This window comes from Papaver somniferum, chromosome 10 (genome assembly GCF_003573695.1).
Source record: "Papaver somniferum cultivar HN1 chromosome 10, ASM357369v1, whole genome shotgun sequence".
Taxonomy (NCBI): Eukaryota; Viridiplantae; Streptophyta; class Magnoliopsida; order Ranunculales; family Papaveraceae; genus Papaver; species Papaver somniferum.
This window is the reverse complement of record NC_039367.1, coordinates 22,306,343-22,321,972: the sequence shown is the minus strand read 5'-3', so window position 1 is coordinate 22,321,972 and position 15,630 is coordinate 22,306,343. Positions and strand designations below refer to the sequence as shown.

The following is a 15,630-nucleotide window of genomic DNA, read 5'->3' as shown; positions in this document are numbered from 1 at the left end:
AGTACCTTGCAAATCATTGTTAAATTCATACACCATTCACAATCCATATAACTAACCATTCACAAACCATGACGTGATTTAAGAACTTATAATCCAAACTTTAAAAACGACATAATCCAACACAAACTATAAAACCCATAGGACTAACATAACCATCAAACTATGAAACCAATTGTCACTTATTTCGCATTTTTGAATTTACGACCGTGACTACCTCCAAGACCTGCACGATCACGAGTTTAAGCACCTTCAGCTGGAGCACCTTCAGAGCTCAATGAAGCTCGACTTCTTTTACCCGTCTTTGATGTTACTTTCTTGGGCGGCTGCTTCTTTGTGCCTTTCTCCCTAAACTGAGCTGCATAATATTCATTATCCATATTATCAACTAGGTCTCTAGCCTCTTTTATCCTCTAAACTGGTACGGGCTCTCCACTCCTCATGCATGCAGTTAACATGTTGGAAACACGCTTGAACTTATTCACATGTTTTTATACATGACATAACACTAGACGGTTATTACCTAAGATTTATAGCTATAATATAAAACGAAAAGAACATAAGAATAAGCACTAGTCTATCATAACCGCTTGGCTTGTCTTTGATGATACAATTATAAGTGGATGCCGCCAAAGTAGTCTTTGATTTAACTTAGCGGATAACAAAAGGATGGGATACCTTCTTATACCAACTCATATAGCTTGGAGAATTTTCATCACCTCGGGTGACAGGTCTACCAGATTCGATAATGAAACTTATCCTTTTATCCTAGTTATCAATAACGGTATATGGGCCTGAGTGAACTTTCGTGAGATTGTCACCACTAGAAGCGCGGTTTTCCAAATCCAATTTTTGGAAATCCCCGATGTGATCCATTGGTTGATGTTGTACATACCCGTGTTGTCGCATCACTCTTGAGGGGTTGTACATCACATATCATGTGGGGTGCCACAACGGTCCAAAATAAAGGGACGGTCCGACCAAGCATTTATATGTCCACTAGCTCGGTCTTCCTTTTATGGATCAAGGCATACTTCTGAGGCCTTTGTTTGCTCCAAAATCTCCCTCATGCGAATCAACTGCTCTCCCTCATGTGAATCAACTGTTTCTCCTTTGACCTAGAACGGTTGTCTTCCAAGATATACTTTGTTCCTCTAGGAGTACCTTTGCGCCACTCCGGGTTCTCGCTGGCCAACTTCAGGATAGGAAGTGGTCATAGATCAATGCCTATATAGATAAGAAACCAAGTATTAGGAAATGGATTCTCTACATTCGGAAGTAAGAGTACAAAAATTGTAACCGAATATAGAAAATCAGAAGTTTGTGCTTTACGAATATACTACATTCGTACGATAAACAGATGTAAATCCTACCGGAATATGCACCATTGAGTTCAATAAACTCTAATTTGTTGATCCTATATAATCGGTAGTAAGGGTTCTACACTAAGTTCTGATTCTTAACAATCGAAAGAAAATAACAGTACTGTGATTCCGAATATACTATATTCGGATGGTAAACATGTGTAATTCCTACCGAATATGCATCATTTGGAGTTCAGGAAACTCTAATTTTTGAGCCTATATAATCGGTAGTAAGGGTTTAACACTAAGTTCCGATTATTAATAATCGAAACAAAAAATAAGTATTGCTTTCCGAACATACTACATTCTGAAGATAAACAGATGTAATTCCTACCGAATATGCATCATTTGGAGTTCAGGAAACTCTAAGTTGTTGAGCCTAAATAGTCAGTGGTTTGTAATAATATACTAATTTTCGTTTCTAAATAAACGAAAGCAATATGCAATACTTCGTTTCAGAATATATTAGATTCGGATGATAATCATATGTATTGTCTACCGAATAACTATAGAGGAACTAATAGAGTAGTAGAGTTAACAAAAACTTGAAATAGAGCCACGTTCCCGGCAACTTGGCTAGTTCCTCGCCTCGACGCCTTTATCAACTCTTCCATAATGAATTCATGGCATGCCGTGCCCCAAGAGTAGTCACCGACTTCATGAAGAGGATATAGAAGTTGTATAAGGTTGTCGTCGATCCGGTTCCCAGTAGTATTGGGGAAAATGATACATCCCAATACACAAAGGAGATGTGCGGTGGACGCGTGGTTCACTTGCTCATCAGTTGACATTCTTTTTTTTTCTTTATCCAAGGTGTCTCGGAACATATTCATCAAAACGATAATGTTGATCTGTCTAGTTCTTTAACTTGCAAGCCTCATGAACTTTTTTATTGATGTCTCTTCATCCCAACCTAAGCACTTTTTTGTTAGAGCATAAAGTTGTGCCCAACTTAACTCCTTTGTGTATTTCAACTTCACAGTTGTGCCTTGGTCAGGGAGGTTAAGAATCGACACAACATCATCCGGGGTGATCGTCATTTCCCCAAACGGCATATGAAAGGTGTCGGTCTCGGAATATAATCTCTCCACGAACACCGATATAGCCACACGATCATGTTCCAATATTGAATTTACAGCAGCAATAGATAACACGAGTTGGCTATAACTATCTTGAACCTTTCATATTCACCGGATAAAGGCCAATCAAGCATTTTTGTTGGTGCAGCGGTGGGTTTGAGTAGACGAACTGCATCTTGATGATAATATTAAACACACGAAAAATGTTTAAAGTAAATACAAAAACCCTTAATACAACTATTACGATAGAACACATAGACAATACGTTAATAAAAAGGATGTGATTTTTATTACCTCGGTTTTGTATATTTATTTGGCCTATGAGTCTTTGTATCCAAATAACAATTTTCCTCCATCCGCCGGTAGCCCAAGGTTTTTGCCTTTTGGAATATTCTGCACCTTCAAGATATTAGGGACAAGGTGTGATGTTTTCTTAGCAATTTCCTTCTTTCCACATTCTCCTCCTTTTTTGGCTTTTTTGGTACCACTTGGTTGTCCTTCTTCTTGGGTACCACTTGATTGTCCTTGTTCTTGTACTCTTGGCACTGGTTCAATTTCACGTTGGTGTGTAACTTGTGGAGCACTTGGTTCTACACCACCTTGTTCACTTCCTTGTGGAGCAGTTGGTTCTTCACCTTGTTGAGTGCCTTGTTGAGCACTGGGTTCCACACCTTGTTGAGTGACTTGTGGAGAACTTGGTTCTACACCTTGTTGAGCACTTGAATTTCCCTTGGAACTCCTTTCTATCCTAGCACTAGCTGACGCTTTCTTACTCCCTTCTCGACGAGGCCCTAAGTCGCATGTTTTGTGGGCTTGCTTAGCTCGACTTTGCCTAAACAACAAAATAAGGAAAAAAATATACAAAGTATACAATCGAAAGAAAAAGTACACAATTATGTTCCCGAATGCATAACATTCGGAAGATAATCAAATGTATTTGCTACCGAATATTCATCAATTAGAGTTCAGGAAAATCTAAGTTGTTCAGCTTATAATAATCGGAAGTCGTTAATAATATTTCTACCGAATGTAATATGGCCCCAAAATTATTTCATTCAACATTTTAAAATCGGAAGTATATCACATTATATTCTCTTCCAAATATATGCTGGCCCCAAAATGGGATTTTTCCTAAATCACAATTATGAGACTTTTTCAAAATATATATTCGGTAGTAAGTGGACTTCCAATTACTGTATCTCTACATCAACATATTCGGAAGTCAAAAAATTATTTAACCTACCGATTATAACCATTTTGTTCACAAGAAGATATGACCAATCATATTCAGAAGTTAAACTATAAATCCATCTTCTGAATACTGTCTATGTTCTTGAGAAATGTGTTAGATCACTGCTCGGTCGAACTCGCATGCGTTGCTATCTCAAGCATGTTTGTCAATGTTAGTGATCAAAACTCTAAGTCCTGATTTCTAGTCTAATATAGCTAAGTCTCGGACTAGGATAGAAAGTGTAGTTGCGCTCACGAACTCCATGGCGATCATCATACATAGCGAAGGACTATTCAAGGAACTGGTGGAACTTCATCGACTAAAAGGTATGTGGAGACTTGAACTTATCTATCACTCAAAAGTCTATCTACTTTATCTCCTATCTTGATACAAAAGTCATTTTGCTATATAGACTTTGATTATACACATTTGCTATTCCGAGCCGAGTTTATCTCGCATATCTATTTCTCGAAATATGTGTTGGTATGCTTTCACTTTGTCCAAGTTCATCTTTACCTAGTGACAAAAGTCATGTTATGTTTCAATCACTTTGAAAATGTCTTTGACGAAAAATGGTTTGTGAATAACAACTATATAACGTCCTCTAAGAATGTTTCAATGATTGAAATGAGAGTTTAAATTATATAACTATTGTTGGATATAAGCATTTTGTGGAAACACATATATGTATAAAGTCCTTATTCCTTGAACCAAAGTATGCGTACTTTGTTGATCAGGAAAACCGGAACAAGAGTTGTGAGCTCAGTCCTGCGAACCCAGTCCGCGAACTGGCAGAGGTTCTCATCCCGAGAATATCTGCTGGAGTTTGTGAACTCCTTCCGGGAACTTAAGTCTGCGAACTAAGTCCGCGAACTTGAGTTGGTTATACCTAAAGACGATTATTTGTGAACTTATATTTATATTAACTAAGGAATGCAAATTGCAAACCGTGGCTATAAAGTTCATGAATCGATTCGAGTGAATCAAATCGTTTTTGATTCGATTGTGTCTTGTATAGTTATATAAGATTTATACAATTGAACAACTCTCTAACTAGTTCATTTGAGTCATTTGAACTAGTTATGGTGAAGAAGAATATGGTTGATATGAAAGTGCTCATATGGATAACCATTTGGTTAACTATTGTTGAACCAACAAATGTACATGTTTGGGTACGGTTACACAAATCTAAAATCATGCATTTCATTTGTGTGTAACAAGCTAAGTTTCCGATCCAACGGTTGAAAGATATTAGCTTAAATCTAATCAGGTTTTCATCTAACGGTGAATATTGAATGCTTTGTTACTAAGCTAACATTGATTGCAAACCCTGATTTGAAAGACTATATAAGGGAGAACTCTAGCAACTGGGAAACCTAATCCCCACACCTCTTGTGTGATACTAGTTGTATTAGCTAGAGTCGATACTCCTTTAACCTTAGGTTTATTCTTGTAAACTAGGTTAAAAACTTAAATACTTCATTGGGATTGTGAATCCAGACCGATACTACTTTCTTGTAGTTGTGTGATCTGATCTTGCATATTCTATCGTGTTGAGTACAATTGTAATGATTGGCTTGGGATTAATATCTCCGATAGGCAAGATATAAAAGTAGTCACAAACATCTTCGTCTCATCGTTTGTGATTCCACAATATCTTCTTTCACCGCGTCGATTAAGATTATTGTGAGATGATTGATAATTCTAGGTTGTTCTTTGGGAATATAAATCTGGTTTATCAATTGGTTCATGTTCACCTTGATTTATCAAAAGACGGAACAAAACTTGTAGGTATTTCTGTGGGATACAGATTTATCTATTACCGTAGACTTTTCTGTGTGATACAAATTTGTTTATTAAAGTCTTCGACTTTGGGTCGTAGCAACTCTTAGTTGTGGGTGAGATCATATAGGAGAACCAAGTGTGTATTATCCTGCTGGGATCAGAGACGTAAGTTGTACCTTGGATCAGTGTGATATTGATTGGGGTTTAACTACAATCCATACCGAAGTTAGTTTGTAGTAGGCTAGTGTCTGTAGCGGCTTAATACAGTGTGTGTTCAATCTGGAGTAAGTCCCGGGGTTTTTCTGCATTTGCGGTTTCCTCGTTAAAAAAATTCTGGTGTCTGCGTTATTTCTTTTCCGTATTATATTTTATTATATAATTGAAATATCACAAGTTGTGGGTTAGAATCAATCAATTGGAAATCCGACCTTTGGTTATTGATTGAAATTGATTGATACTTGAACATTGGTCTTTGGTACCGTTCAAGTGATTTCTCTTATATTCAATTAGACTCACAGATTTCTATTTGCTTGGAGTTAGTCCATACAGACTGATAATCGAAATATTGGGTGTGGTTGTTGTACCCCCGCTTTTTCAATTGGTATCAGAGCAGGCAAACACGTTAAAGACCTTACAAGTCTGTGTTTGTAGCAATCTGAGCATATGGACAGTAGTGCTATCTCAATAAATGCACCACCAGATCCAGGGATTGCAGAATTTTCTTCTATGACTGATTTAATAGAATCTGTAGAAGAAATTCTATCTAAACCTCCACCAGGTTTAAAATCCCTTGAAGTGTTTTCAGGTCTTTAAAAGAAACTTAAAAGCTTATCTCTTGATGTTGAGTTATACCTCCAGAAAGAACAAGAATCTCTTGACAAGCTAAACCAAGTTATGAGGAATAATATTCATGTTGAAGTCGACATTGATTTACTAATCAGTGAGAGCAACGCTCCTCCTCTGCATAATTCAATTAATTGTAACAAACTAAATGAATTACAAGAGGAGTTTATATCTCAGTCATCTGAGTATATCACTTCAAAGCATGAATCGATTCATTGCTCAATTCCTGATACTTCCTACCAAGATAGTAGTATTATCTTCTTTTATGAAGAAGCTAGGACGTCTCTTTTTATCAAAAGAGTTTCCCTTCGCAGTACTAAAAACTATCTGCAGAAATTGTTTTTTATAAGTTGGAAAATATGAAATCAGAAACATAAATCTTTTTGGGTTCTCTTGAAGTTCTTTTATAGACTTATAAAAACAGTTCCTTGGGTGTTTCTCAACACTACAAGATGTAAAAGTAGTTGGAAAGAAACTCTTTCTTGGTGCCATGGTGAGCAAGACATTGTTCACCTCAACACAACTTGATTGTGTTGAAAGTGCATCCTCACCAAGAAATGCCTTGTTATGTATTCGGTGAGGGAAGCACAAGAACTGGGGCACACATATTAAGTTGGGTATGATTTTGAATGTTTGGTAATGCTGTAGAATTCGATCGGATTCTTCTAAAAATGTATGTCTCTAAACTTGAGCAAGTTTTATGATGATCTATGTACCTTATGTATTGTTCATATCCACCTAACTTGATATGTGTTTAAGGTTCTTAAATGTTCCGGTTTGAAAATAGTTGTTCGAGATGTTTTGGCCTTCATGGTACACTTCAGGTATGCGTACCAGTTTGAAATACCAGTTTACAAATGAGTTTTTGTAATAAAATCCAGGGAAATTCGTTTTCATACCAGTTTGCACACTGAAAATCCGTTTGCATACCCGTATGCATACTTTCCTGTAGACGTTGATATTCGGTAAACTTGTTTTGGCTGTATCTTCTTCGTCCGAGCTCGGAATGACTTCATTATTTTTGCATTCTCTTCCTCTTTGAATTATCTTCGAAATGGAGATGAGACATTTTGAATTTGGAAGAGTTAAGATTGGTATTTGTTCTCTCTCTTGTTTTTGAGTGTTTTGCTCCATTTTCGTCGCACTTGTTCCACTTCTCTTGGACCTGGGCACTTAGATTCTTGGAGTAATACTCTTCTAAGCTCATTTACAGCTTTTACAAGAATGTTGTTGGTGAATCACAAAGAAGGAAGTTCAAGAATGGACAGTAGTACATAATTGCTATGGGATTCTTGAATGTTCATATTTACCTTATGTGAACTATAGTACATGGTCATTAATGACTTTATATGTTCTTTTTTGTTAAGAAAATATTTTTATACGCCTTTGATAGCTATTCTTGGTGTAAATCCATGCGAAAAATATTGATTCTACCCTCCAAGGACAAATCATCTTATATGTGCATTACGAGTTTGTCCTTATGTCTAGGAAACTTCTTATGAGAATTTATTTCTTGTATTTTTAGAAGGATTACTAGGGTTTGGAATAGCCATTATTGTGAGTACACATAGCTATGTCCAACGATTTTCATCTTTATTGTTTTTAGATTTATTTATTTAAATTCTAAAGTATTTTTTGGAAGATGATTTTTGCAATTTTAATCTTTATGATTTTATATATTGCAAATTGTTATGGGATATGTTGTTTACATCCGTGAACCTGTGACTGTCCCATACTTCTTCAAAGTTATCTCTATTATGTCGATATGAATGTAGTGATAGAAGATAGAATGAACTTTTGACATTACAAAAGTTAAAGCCTTTTATGTCATGTTTTTGATGGAAGAAAGGATAAAACTTTTGTTTACAAGGATTAAGTCTATTATATGTCATTGTGCAAATAGTGATGCAAAATAGAATGAATCCTTGTCTATTCCGCAGTATTTGGTCGATCTCCGATCCACAATCTTTGTGCACATACTGTGTTATTCCATAAGGTTTCTTATCTTGAGCACAATCGATTGAGTTGATTATTCTCTTTTGGTTATTTAGTTGTTTCTCCGTAAGTTCGCTTATGTCGAGCATGACCAATTAAATTGATCATTTTTGTGATTAATTTGGTTGTGTATTCCAATTGAATTAATCATGGGTTCTCTTGTGGTTAATTTGGTTGTTATTGTTTGATTGAACTAACTATGGATTCCTTGTGGTTATTTAAATTTAATTTTGTGGATACAAATTCATGTTTTCATGTGATTTGTTTGTCCAAAAGAAATCCTTCTTTTCTTGTGAAAGTAAGGTCGCCTTTGTTGTTCCTTCGGGGATGACATATTATGGGGAGTTCTTAATTGAACTTGTGCTTAATTGCCAAATCTTTGTGGGGAGTGCGACTGTGGAATATTATAAGGGTCATCTTGTATCTTTATAAACTCCTTGATGAAAGCATTTAGCTTCGGCTTTATGATTGCATCTAAACAAGTTGATATATGCTTTCTTTTGGTCATGAAATGTCTCTTTTGGAAACACTACACCATTTTAAGGTATTAGCAACCTACCATAGATGTTGCTAAACATTGTGTCGCAATTTTTAGCAATGACAGGCTTTGTTGCGAATCTCGGCCAGCAACGACAATTCGCAACGGCGCTTGCCGTTGCTATATTTTTTATTAGCAACAACAACCTGTTGTTGCTAATCTATTTCTAATTACAGGAAAACCCTTACCCGGAACTAGATATTGTTGGTTCTGGTTCTAATTTAGCAACAGAGAGTTCGGGTTGCTAATCTTTTGTAACCAAAAAAAAAGTTCAAGTCTATGTTTATTGACCTAGTCAAAATTCATTACCTCCACATTTCCCCCTCCCCCCCTCCCGCAATTACCCAGTTCCCGATATCCAACATCCATACAGATCAACAAATTACAATGGCAATACAAAACTGATACAAATGTAGTTTAGAATCACCACTAGATAATATTATTATAAAAGAACGGATTCTTCAATTGATACAAATGTACACAAGTAAACTTATGTATGTTGTGTCTGACATAAAATGTTCGATCTATGTTGATGTTTATAAATGGATGGGTAACCTAGTTTGTGTCAACTGAAAGAGGCATTGAAAAACAGGGAAAGAAAGACTAAACATCACCATAAGTATCACCAGACTCCGCTTGCTTAACCAATCTCCTCAGCAAAAATTCAACTGCTTCTAAAATATCACCAAAGTACTGTTTTTTGACTTAAGCCTAAATACCTGCATAATAACCAACCTGATGTTTCGGTACTGATGTCACAAACAAAAGACTAAACCCTAGATTTTGTATAATCTGCAGAGACAAGTCAAAACCATGTAAAGAAAATATCAACAAACTCTGCTACAAGTGAACTAAATGGAGATGTATGTAGAAGCAAATCCAAACAAAATATTTAAGAGAACATCATGTGAGAGGGCGTAGAGAACTCCTTCTTACACTACTCTTCTATAAGTGAACTGAAATTGAGCTGTATGGTCGTAGGACGCTTAGAACTCCATTTCAGTTCACTTATCAAAATGTAGTAATAATAACTAGGAATCTTCATAATTCGGTTAGTTCAAAGAGACAAGTGTGATAACAAGAGAATAATAATACACTCTTAAAATCCAACCTCAATACCATACAATCGCACAAGCAAATAGTATCATGTTCAGAATTGTTTACCTAATTCAAAGGAATGAAATGATCGTTCAATCAGCTAAATTCTAGTTTGCAAGGTCTGGCATTATAAGCTTATGATTTATATACGAAAGCTTTCAAAAGAAGTTTGTTTACCTTCGTTTCAGAGCAGTTGTTGATCATGAACATTCAGAAACTACTGCTGCTGTGAGTGTATCTACATCATGTTGAAGGACAACAAAGGGAATTGGAAATTCACAGGTCGGTGTAGAATGGGGAGCCAGACAGCACATGACATAAGCTTTTGCTGATTCCTGCGAAACTTTAAAAGTGTTAAAATAACTCATACATCGCATATAAATCTGACAACATATTGATACAATAAATCTAAGAGTAAGTAGTAACATTACCTGAATCTATCTTTATATTTTGTTGTTAATAGACATACTGAAACTGCCAATTACACAAATATGAAAGAATTAGGAACTTGTTGAATTATGAAGACCCACCAGACCCAATGGCCTCATGGGAGCAATGAAGATCACAACAGAGACTTACCGGAGAAAGGTCAGCAACAACATTATCTCGTAGCAACATCACGAACAACATATTACCTCAAAAGCAATTATATACTCAAGATTAATATCCAACATAACTCAATATGATAAGAATAAGAAACAAAAGTGTACTTACCAGGGATTGATATTCCCCCGGGTGGCTACTACTTCAATTGACCTGCACTGCAGTCATCTGCGCAAAAAAAATACAACATAACCCAAACCACACACATCCATAAAGAAAAACTGATTATATTAATAATGCCGGTTCACATAGATATATTACGATTCCAAGTTTTTTAAGCACAACTGTTTGAGAGTCTTCCTTATGCACAACTGCATAAGAATCTGCCTGAGAGTCTTCCTTATGCACAAATGCATAAGAATCTACATGCTAGCATGCTAAGCACATGTAAAAAAGTGTTTCAAAAAAAGCAAAAAAAGATAAAGCACAACTGCCTGAGAGTTTTCCTTATGCACAACTGCATAAGAATCTACATGTTACATGATAGAATTCAAGTGTATAAACTCCGACAGTTTCCATTCCATGAAGTTGATATTCCCACTTGAAGTCTAACCTGTACCTATGAACTGAATCACAATAACCTGCTAACCAATTCTATTTTGACATATCCGCTTCATCCATTTCTTGTTCTCATCATATGATATATTACTCTTCAAAATAAACTTTACAAGATCAAACACAGTAGTTTACAAGATCTTAAAACACTTCCTAAGTTCAGTTCATACAAACTTACAAAAGTCCTTAAGTTCATATTTTAAACAAACTAGTCCTAGTGGTAGGGTTGCCGAAGCCCTTAGGTTAACGAAAGAAACATCCACTCAACGAAGAGAGAATAAGCTACAAGTAGCTTTTCAGAATCACCACTAGGACTATTTATCATGTTCAGCAAACACACAAATCTCAGAATGCTATTATCATCCAAAATCAAAACAACTTCACAAAAACAATATTGAAGTACAATCAAAACAACTTCACTAATAGTTCATAAAAATAGTAATCATATAACTACAATAATTTAAACTTATACCTTTCTATGTTCTTCAGTTCTTCAGAGTTCTTTCTTCAAAGTAGTTCACCTCTTCAACCTTGACAAACTCTAAAATGGAAAAAATAAATTCGTGTTATATTGACATATGAAACCTTTAAATCGAAAGAGAAAGAAGAAATCGAAAAACTGAAATCGGAAACAACATATTTCAAATGAAGAGAAGATCAATTCTACTAAAAGGATTTCATCCATGTAAAAAGTAATCAATGATGTATGCTTTTTTCAACTTAACTCTCAAGTATGATGGCTAATTGAGACGCAATTACAGAAAAATATTACCTACTTCCCTTCTAAATAACTTGAATTCCAATGGAAGAAACATAAGACTAACAAAGAAAATGGAAACAAGAACTAATTTTAAGCGCTCTCCAATTTTAGAATTATGCACAAAAGACCGAAAAAAATATAATCTTGCATACATCACTGATAATGCTTTAAGGCGCTCAGTCTCGGACATCAGATTTTATCATTTTGATAATATATGCTATCAAAGTTACCACCACCTTCATCCATCCATCCATCCATCCGTCCGTCTTTGAATGGATAAAGATCAAAGTTACGTGGCAACCAAAGTAAATGAAATTGAAAATGACAAATACCCCAAGACCACCCATAACTAAAAGAACAAAACATAAGAATGGCCATGAATTTTCATCTGTCACATTATTCTAACCTGTTCTAGCAGCTTCAATTCAACACCGCTAATCTTTCTACTGGTACATTTCTGTCACAGACTCACAAGTTTCACAACCACACAAATGAAATTAACCAAAAATAAAACAATTTCAGATAATCTCGGATCAGTTATGTAGTAATTTGCAACAGAAATAGAACTGATAAACATATTTGCATTTGGATCAAACACAATTGAATCTAAATTTTACAGTAAAATATACCCCTAATAAAGTGCTTGTTTAGCAGCTACCTTCGGACTATCTCTCTTGAGTGGTGCTGAGGAAGTGCCTCCTCTTTCCATGACACGATATAGTCGGGTTTCAATCAGTGCATCCAGCATAATCTGAACTGATTTGATCAGTTCATTATACTCCGTAAAAATGTTTTCTTGGACCTGCATTCGAAAAATATATAATATAGATAAAACATCACCGTAAAAATTGGTGCAAGTAATATATGGTACCAGTACATTTCTAACAAAAAGGGAAACAACAGTATAAAGATAACCCCTATAGCAACAAAGGAATGGTTGGAGACCCTAATGAATAGCTCCACAAAGAGATAACACCGAAATGGGTCCAAATGCATAAGTAGAGTGACAGTAGGTAGGATGTTAAACCAGTGAGGAGATTAATTTACAAAGATCAACTTGTGAACCCTTAGTTCTCGCTAAGTTCACCAAGACATGTGATAATAGTAGCTCCGCTAGTTCATCCTTCATCAAAATAATGTCTTGACACAATCTGAAATCAGGAATTAAGCTTAGCATTTATTAAATCAGCTTTTACTGAATACCTTAAACATAATAGGAATTTTCTGAGTTACAGTAAAACAGAAAGGATACCTTAAAATCATATCATCAGTATGCTCAATAAGTGAATGAACAAGAGGACAGATCCAAGTCTCGTACGTTTTCCCAAGGGTCTTCCATAGAGAAGAATTCTCCAGTGGAATTGTTTCAGCTGTTAAGTGGAACAGCGAAGGAATTCATAAGAAAAAGGCATCCATCCAAGAAACACAAATTAGGTGAAGATTAAGAAACAAGAAAATAATTTTCCTAATATTGGGAATCTTAGAGAAAGCTAAAAAGAAAAGAAAAGAAAAGAAAGAATATGCACGACAGAGGATGAAAGATCTTAATGGGCCTTCAATAATGAATGGGTAATGGAGCTCAGCTGTCACCAGAAACTACATAGGACATATTCATAAAGCCATATCGAAACCCCAGGCAGAAGGGCGAGCAAGACAGATAGTTAACCTAACTGCTGTTAGTGGTAGATCTCATAGGTCGAACTGTCACAACATGCTAATAACAGCTGATCTTGAAAACTGGGACTCATCAGAGGGTCTGCATATCTCTCAAAGGGAGTGGTCCTTGTGATCATACAACTCAATGAGGCACACTCCCAGTGCAATGGAAAGGAAATTTTCCTCTCAATTTAACTGAAATCTGTAATTCATATACTAGAATATGTAGCGCTAGGGGACTTAAAGCAGACAACGAATACTGCTAATATTAACTAATAAGCATCAAAACTATGAAAAAGTATAGGAAATCATATTAAACAAGTATGGGTATACCACTTGATGTCTTTTCTGACTGTGATAGCAACTTCTCAACAAGTTGCATATTAACCCCTTTTGAGTGAACCTGCATCCAAATAATCAAGCTTAACAAACATGAAACAACTGCGTATATGAGCATACTCTCATAGCCGGCAACTGGACTATGCCTCACGTGATCAATCATTCAAATACACCGTTTAACCCAAGACCCAAATGAATAATAAAACACAATGGAATCTAAAGCAGATCCAACCAGCAAAGTTTCTAATCAATCCATTACAAAAAAACAACTCTATTACTTCACCTTAGTAACCCCTAAAACAACTTAACATAACACAATAATTTAAACTTATATCTTTCTATGTTCTTTAGAGCGTCCACAGTGGTACGATCATAACCAAAGATCAAAGACCAAAACAAACGATCAAATTTGAGTTTAGTCTGGTGTGTGACGTTACGGGTGAAAGACTAAATTTGATCGAGCGTACACTATATATTCGCCTGATGTGGGGCGTGGGATATACGTCCGCCTGATTGGGGAGATTCTTAAAAAAAAAAAAGAAAGAAGTGGGGCGGAGGTATAAAGCCCGCCCCACAAAAAAAATTTTGGAAAACAAAGAATGGGGCGGGGGTATAATGCCCGCCCCATACAAAATAAAAATAAAAATAAAAAATGGGGCGTAGACTTTACGTACGCCCCATGTGGAGCGTAGACTTTACGTACGCCTGGTGTGGTGCGGGGACTTTACGTACGCCTGGTGTGGGACGTAGATTATATAACCGCCTGGTGGTGGGGCGTGAACTATACGACCGCTCGACTATATCTGGGTTTGGTCTTGATCGCCGACCAAATTTGGTCTGGGTTTTACTCTTTGATCAAATTTTGATCGATGGTCCGTCTCACTACGCCAGCCCACTCGACTAGAAATTTGCTCTTAGTCGTCCACTGCAGTTGCTCTTAGTTCTTCAGAGTCACCTCTTCAACCTTGACAAACCCTAAAATGGTAAAAATAAAATTGTGTTAGATTCACATATGAAACCTTTATATCAAAAGAGAAAGAACAAATCAAAAATCTAAATCGGAAACAACATATTTCAGATGAAACCCTAAAATTGATAAACTGAAATTGGAAAACTAAAATCAGAATCCCTAAAATCGAAATAAAGATTCAGAGATGAACCCTAAAACCGATAGACTAAAATGAAAAAAAAAAAAAAACAGATGAAAGCTGAAATCAAATTCCCTAAAATCCTGAAACCCTAGAATCGATTAACTGAAATCAAAAAACAAATACTGATAAATACTTACCAGATCGAATACAAGACTGCAACTGAAGATCAATTTTAGATCGATTTAGATCGAGACATGAACTGAATCTTCAGTTGATATCAAGGGGAGAAAATGTCTTCGGGAGCAGGAAAAAAAAGAGGGGGTGATGAAAAATGAAAATGGCTGAGAAATTTCTAAGTATAACTCGTTTGGATGAGGGAGTAGTAGATAAGGCTGCAAGGGTGGAAAAATAAAGAAGAGGAGTGACCAAACTTTGACTTGGGCGAAAAAAAGTCGAAGTGTTCCCGACCACACGTATGCTTCGCATGCATGAACAACTCGTTGTTGCTATTTGTAACCTAGAATTTGTTGTCGCTACATTTAAAACAGATTTCGTCCGTTGCGAAAAAATAGCAACGGAGAATCGCAAAGGAAATTTAGCAATGGCGCCACTGCTGTTGCTACTCTGGGTTGCTATATCCTTAAAATGGCGTAGTGAGATTTCATTAGAATCTCGTTTTCGTACCTTTGCCAATTT

At 36.0% G+C, this 15,630-nt stretch overlaps 1 long non-coding RNA gene across 4 annotated transcripts; it reads right to left on the bottom strand.

Annotated features, from left to right (window-relative positions):
* Positions 1-9,297: 9,297 nt before the first annotated feature.
* LOC113319321 lies at positions 9,298-13,898 on the bottom strand. 4 transcript variants are annotated; one of them, XR_003345358.1, is made up of 9 exons: positions 13,838-13,898; positions 13,101-13,218; positions 12,896-12,999; positions 12,507-12,650; positions 11,561-11,629; positions 10,510-10,701; positions 10,362-10,404; positions 10,108-10,265; positions 9,298-9,624 (listed from the first exon to the last, which is right to left on the bottom strand). It is a non-coding gene; the product is annotated as an uncharacterized LOC113319321 (long non-coding RNA). The 4 variants fall into 4 exon arrangements; XR_003345359.1 differs by lacking the exon at positions 13,838-13,898 and adding an exon at positions 12,255-12,305 and having other exon boundaries at positions 13,101-13,332; XR_003345357.1 differs by lacking the exon at positions 13,838-13,898 and having other exon boundaries at positions 13,101-13,332.
* Positions 13,899-15,630: the final 1,732 nt, after the last annotated feature.